Raw genomic sequence first — 7,069 nt, 5'->3', positions numbered from 1 at the left:
GTGAAAAGTGAAAGTGAAGTCGCTCAGTCGTATCCAACCCTCAGCGACCCCATGGACTGCAGCCTTCCAGGCTCCTCCGTCACTACTCACTTTTAAATTTAATTGGCATTATTAGCATTTTCCCATCACTTTTGTTGAGACAAAAAACAACTCAAGGCTTGATTTTAATGTTTGCCAGTTTCCAACATTCCCACTATGGCTGATTTCAAGCTGCCAACATTATATTACTGAATGTGGAGTTGGGTCTTCTGTGTGAGGAACACCATTGCACAGCATTTCAACCCTGCAGACATGATAGCTATTAATTGCTTTAGAATCCTAGATAACAGTAAAATGCAGTAAAACAACTGGGAAGAAAGAAGATTTGAGTATATATTTTCTTTGTTTTTCATGTAATGTATTTAATTGGAATTTTGTCTAATTTACTTTTTAAGTAATGCCTGTGTTTAACAACTGGCTTCCAAAACTCTTGAAAATTTGACAGTGGGCTCTTGTGAGCTGGTAGGAGCCTTCTCCAGCACATAACTCACCACTTATGCCCCTTTCTAGTCTATGCCACCCCCACTCTCAGCTCTAAACAACAATTGATCTGATCTTAATCACTATAGATTTGTATTGTTAGTTCTTGAAGTTCATACAAACAGAACCACACTGTATGAACTATTTTTGCTGAATTATTTTACTTAACATAAGGTTTTCAAAATGTGTGATTCAGTCTTCCATAATATGGATGTACGAATTTATTTATCCATTCATTCGCTGATGCATGTTTGGGTTGTTTCTAGTTTCTGGTTCCTACAAGTAATGCTGTGATGAACATTTGTGTACAACTCTTTGTGTGGACATATTTTCATTTCTCTTGTTAAACACCCAAGAATGGCATTGCTGGAATTGCTATAAGTATATCTTTATTAAAAACTGCTAAATTGTCTTTCAAAGTGGTTGCACCATTCTACACTCCAGCTGTCAGGCTGACAGCTCCATTTGATATCCTCACAAACACCTGGGATTGTCAGTGTTTTAAAATTTTAACCATTTGAGTATGTGTGTATAGGTACCACGTTGTGACTTTAATTTGCATTTCCCTAATGACTAATGATGAGTTTCCCTGGTGGGTCAGTGGTAAAGAGTCTGCCTGCCAATGCTGGAGACGTAGGTCCCATCTCTGGGTCAGGAAGATCCCCTGGAAAAGGAGATGACAGCCCACTCCAGAATTCTTGCCTGGGAAATCCCATGGATATAGGAGCCTGGTGGGCTACAGTCCATGGGGTTGTGAAAGAATGGGACATGACTGAGCGACTAAACAACAACGACTAATGATATTGAGCACCTTTTCTTGTGCTTATGGACCATTGGTATATTTTCTTCAATTAAGTGTCTCTTCAAGTCTCTGCCCATTTTTAAAAATTAAGTTGTGAAAACTTCCCAAATGTTCGTCAACTGATGAATGAATAAGTAAAATGTGATATATCTGTACAATGGAATATTATCTGGTAACAAAAGGAATGAAGTACTAATGCATGCTGCCACATGGATGATGCTTGAAAACACGCTAAGTGAAAGAAGCCAGACGCAAAAGCCCACATGTTGTCTAATGCTATGTATGTGAAATATCCAGAATACCAAAAACTGTAGGCATAGTAAGTAGGTTAGTGGTTGTCTAGGCTTAGAGAGGCTGTGTGTGGGATGTAGGTGAGTGGGAGGGTGGACAGCTAAGATGATCAGGATTTCCTTCTGGAGTGAGAAACTTGCTTTAGAATTGATTGTGAGGGTAGATGCACAGTTTTGTGAATATACTAAAAGCCATTGAATTGTACATTTTTAAATGGGTGAGTTGGGGACTTCTGTGGTGGTCCAGTGGTTAAGAATTGCCTTGCAATGCAGAGGATGTGGGTTTGATCCCTGGTCAGGGAACTAAGATCTCACATGTCCCAGAGCAACTAAGCCCAAACACCACCTCTAGAGAATGCATGCACCACAGCAAAAGATCCTGCATGACTCACCGAAGACTCCACATCCTGCAACTAAGACCTGATGCAGCCAAATAAATAAATACATAAGTAAATATATTTTTTTTAATGGGTGAATTATATGGCATGTGAATTACATCACAATGAAGCTGTTAGAAATGTGGGTTGGGCTTCCCATGTAGCTCAGTGGTAAAGAATCTGCCTGCCAATGCAGAAGATATGGGTTCAATCCATAAGTTCGTGTGCCTCAAGGACTGAGCCAGCACTCTAGAGCCTGGGAACCGCAACTATTGAGCCCGAGCGCCGCAACTACTGAAGCTCGCATGCCCTGGAGCCCATACTCCACAAGAAGAGCAGCCACTGCAATGAGAAGCCCGAGCACCGAAATTAGAGAGTAGCCCCCACTCGAGGCAACTAGACTAAGGCCCATGCAAGAGCGAAGACTCAAAATAGCCAGAAATAAAACTTTTAAAGTATTTAAAAAAATAAATATGGATTTTTGTATTTTTATTAGTGATTGGTGGAATTTCTTTATATATTCTGGATACAAGTAATTTGTCATTTTTTTTTTTTTGAAGAGCAGACACTTAAATTTTGAGGAAGTCCAATTTATTAATTTTTTCTTTTATATTTAGTGTTCTCACTCTTGTGTCTAAGAAGTCTTCTTGGCCCACTCGAGGTCACAAAGATTTTTCCTATGCTCTCTTCTAGTAATTTTATAGTTTTAGCTTTTACATTTAGATCTCAGTTGTATTTCCAGTTAATTTTTATCTATAGTATGAGGCAAGGATTGAAATTCATTTTTCTCTAGATGGGCAGTCCAGTTTTATCAGTGCCATTCTTTTGTTGAAAAGAATCATTTAGTCTTTTAAATTACCTTTGTTTGTGCCTTTGTAAAAAAGTAACTTAACCACATGTGTGTGGACCTATTTCTGGATCTCTGTAAGTTCCATTAATTAATCACCTATCTTCTGTACTTTGTGTTGGAAGCAATGCCCTTCTTTCTTGGTGACATTCATCCCAATACCTCAAGTCCTCTGCCCAACACGTGCAGGTAAAAGCCACGATGCTCAGAGGGTGGCTGACCAGCTACAGTCTAGGCCAGACATCCTCAGCCCTGTAGCTCCTGCTAAAGCGAGTGTGTGCAGGCCCCAGGCATCTACCGTCTATCCTCAACTCTGGTCCCCATCAGTGGGGAAGGTGGATGCTCCCAAGTGAAGGGGACATGTAAGCATTGCCTAACCCAGAACTCAGGCAGCGAGGTCCTTCCGGGCACCCTCAGTGCCCTAATCTCTGTGTGCTGAACTGCCCCATCTCATTCCCTCTGCTTTTTAGCTCTCTTTTCTGTTGCTTCAACACATGATGTGATTGCAGTGTCTTAATTTGGTTGTCCCTTCTGTAAGTGATCTGCAAGTGACCTGCAAGGCTGCCATTACATCAGGGCAAGTTCCCACTCAAAAACGTTGCTCCTGCTGCTGTGGACGGTAGCCAGGAATAGGAACGGAAAGCCGTCTTCTTGCTGACTGATCTAGGCGTGTCTTTCGGTACCGGCAGTACAGCCAGCCGCGGGTGCGCAGCTGGAGGTGAAGCCAGCCACCCTGCTTGCACTCGGTTGTGATTTTGTGGGGACTAGGCCTGCTTCACTGGAAACAAATGAGTTACTATATTTTTTTTTTCTTCCCCTTTTGGCCAAGCCACCTGACTTGTGGGTCTCAGTCCCCAGACCAAAGACAGAACTCAGGCCACAGCTGTATAAGTATCAAATCCTAACCACTAGACCACCACGGAACTCCAGAGTTACTCTATTTATAATCTATGTTTTAATGGGTATTATAAACCTCCAAAGAACTTGTATAATTTGGAAATTATCTATATTTTTATTTGAAAATCAAAGAATATCAGTTTGGAAGGGTGCCTCCTTACAGACGATGCCCTAGTGCTCAAGAACCTGATCTGATCCTGCAGTGGTGACCTCTGGTGTGGGTCTCCTGCCTGCCCCTCCCTCCAGGGCCCCAAGGGGAAGTGGGGGGCTAGGCAGTCAAGGCCTGGGAGGGGCTGGGATGGGAGGGTCATCCCCGTCTTTCCCACTGCCTGCCTCTGCCTGGAAACCCCTCTCTGGTCTTCCTTTCTCCTCCCAGTCCCTTTGGAAAGGGAAGCACATGCAGGATGAAAGAGGAGAATCTGATCCTTGGTGCTCTTACTTTCTGGGCACTGGACAGAAGAGCCCAGAGCATGCCAGGCTACAGACCCCACTGGGGGTCACCGTTTGGATCTGCGGCAAGGGCCCCTGGCCTCAGCAGTCACGTGGCAGCTGCGCTGGTCAGGCAGGAGTAGTGCCTGGTCTTCCCTGGATACTGCCCAGCGCATTTGGGCAGCCTCCTTGCCACAGTCCAGGACCCTGGCAAGCCCTGGAAGAGGGGAGGGGCTGGGACCACTGGTCAGATGTCTGAAGTGGTGGGGAAGGGTAGTGGGGATGGACTGGGAGTGAGAGGGCGCCCCCTCGTTTCTCTGTGACTGCATGCACCCACTCCACTTACCTGGGAACCGTGCCCTTTACCAGCCACTTTGCAACAGAGAAATTGGCATGGTAGAAACTACACTGGGTTTTTGGCAACACCTTTCACTCTCCAGAGTGGTTAAACCAGAAGTGTTCCGTGGTTAACCAAGGCCACTGAAAAGAGTCATTGTGAATGTTCGCTCTGTGGATGGAAATCAGAAGACTGTGGGTGATGTGCCGTTTTCAGCGATGGGTTCTCTGTCCTGTTGAGTGGGAAGGCAGGGGGCTCAGCCAATGTCCCCTCCCTTCGGAGGGAACCCCAGCTCACCAAGATCAGAGTGTCAGGCTCTGAGGGCGCCCCCTTGATTTGATCCTGGGTGCCTCAGCCCTGGTTGTCCACACTGACGGGGAGGAGAGACTGGGGAGTCTAGAGACAGAAATGTCAAAAGGTCTCTCTTTAACACTGGAGTTAACCTTCCTCTGGCCAAACTATTGTTTCTGGGTTGCCCTTAGAGGCATGCCTCATGCTCGTCTTCTCAGGGCTTCTCCTGCAGTGGTCAGGCTAGCAGAAGCTGGGCCAGAGACCCCCTGGTCACCGGTCCCAAGCAGGCGCATCTAGCATCTTCCTGCTCTAGGAGGCCGCAGTGCTCTTGAAGGGCCCTCAGGCGTCTAGGGTACAGACTTGCCTGTAAGGAGATCCGGCGGGAAGGAAGCCTAGAGAGAGACAGTAGTATTTGGCTGCTGGATAGCCAGGATAAGCATACTTTAAAAAGAAAACTTTATTTTCCTGCTAGCTCTAAATGCTCATTTTAGAGCTAGCAGATATGTGTCTTAAAATCATTATTTTAGCAAAAATGAGGATCTCTCCCCAACCCACCCACTTCACACTACACTTTTGGGCACAATTAAGTCCTGTGTCCTAGGCCCCAGAAGGAGTGAAGGTCAGGGACAAGTTGGAGCGCGCCTCTTTGTTTCCTAGAAAACCAGCAATGTATTTTCTAGGTAATAATAACAATATAGATAATAACACTTGAAGAATACTGAGCTCATTTCATGACATAAGAACTCTGCTCTCGACTCCAGGGGCACAGGGGGTTCAGGGTTGAGCAAATCAGTAGGTTTTAATCTCCTGGCCACCCGGACCCATCTGGAGCGTGACAGGAAAAGTGAGACATGCTGGAGAACAGGCTGGCTCTCTGCTATGAGCTTAGGAAGGCTAGGCCTGCCCAGCCTTCTTCCCCCCAGGTGAAGCTGAGAGCCAGAAATTGTCCAGAAAAGTTCTGGGATTCACCAATTGGACCAACTTGGCTTACTGGCCAGAACAGCAGCTATCCACTAGAATTGCTTCATTTAATAATGTTGAGCTCAAAATTCTGTGATTTATAGGAATTTCCTCTTGGTCCAGTGGTTAGGTCTGTGTGCCTTCAGGATCGAGGATGTGGGTTCAATCCCTGGTGAAAATTATGTGGCCCGGCCAAAAAAGTAAGTAAACAATAAATAAGTAAAATAAAAAGCTTTTTAAAAATTCCATGACTTATGATAAAAACAAAGTTTTCATTTGTTATCTATTACTGTATAACAAATCACCCTAAAATTTATAGCTCAAAAATATCAACAGTTTATTGTATCTTATGATTTTTTTTAGGTTATCTGTGTGGTTCCTCTGCTGAATTCACTTGGGATCAGTTACGGGGCTGTATTCAGCTGGTGGGTCAGCTGGGATGGAAGGTTCAAGATGGTGTCACTCAGGTGTCGGGCAGTTAGTGCTGGCCCTTTGGCTCTCCTGCACATGGTCTCTCATTCATAGCTGGCCAGAAGTTTTCTTAAGTGGCACTGTTGAGGCAGCATTCCTAGAGAGAAAGAATTGAAATTGCCCTGCTCAGGAATTCACATATCACTCCCACACATTCTATTGCTCAAAGTAAGTCAGAGGATAACCCAGGTCCAAGGGCTGTGTAAACAAAGTCTGCCTCTGAATGGAAGGAGGTATAAAGTATCATGGCTTTGTTCTTCAGTGTAGATAGCTATTTTTTCTGAGTATGATTATGTGTCCATGTAACAAAGTTTGACATATATTGCTCTTACTGTCCTTTATTTATAGATGGTGACTTTCGTTGAGTTTCAGTTTGACCAGGAGAATAACTTTCAGTTTACAAGTCATTAGATTTTATTTAGTTTTTTGGTTTAACCCATCTTTTTTTTTTTTTTAACCCTGTGGTGGTAACAGTATGTGTTCTGTTATTTGGGGAATTAACTTAGGTTTTATTTGTAGCTTAGTATAAAATTATTATTTTATATGTACTTGGACATTTGAAAAGATTGTGTTTTTTCTGTTTAAAAAGTACAGAGATTGATAGGTTTATATTTTTCAAATGTCCTATATCCACTCTATTGTTTTTTCTATTTGTCTAGTGTATCATGGCAGTTTCCTATAGGTTTCTTATGGCAAACAGAATTGGGAGGCATTATGCTGGGTGAATGAGGAAGAATTGAAATAAATGATGATTTTCATTGTAACCATAGTTGACTTCAGTGGGTTAAAACTGTACAGTTATTTTTTTCCCTTTTGCTGTTATTCAGTTGCTAAGTCATGTCCTACTCT

The sequence above is a fragment of the Bubalus bubalis genome, chromosome 18 (assembly GCF_019923935.1).
Source record: "Bubalus bubalis isolate 160015118507 breed Murrah chromosome 18, NDDB_SH_1, whole genome shotgun sequence".
Lineage (NCBI taxonomy): Eukaryota > Metazoa > Chordata > Mammalia > Artiodactyla > Bovidae > Bubalus > Bubalus bubalis.
The sequence above is the reverse complement of the archived record's forward strand: the minus strand, read 5'-3'. Positions refer to the sequence as shown.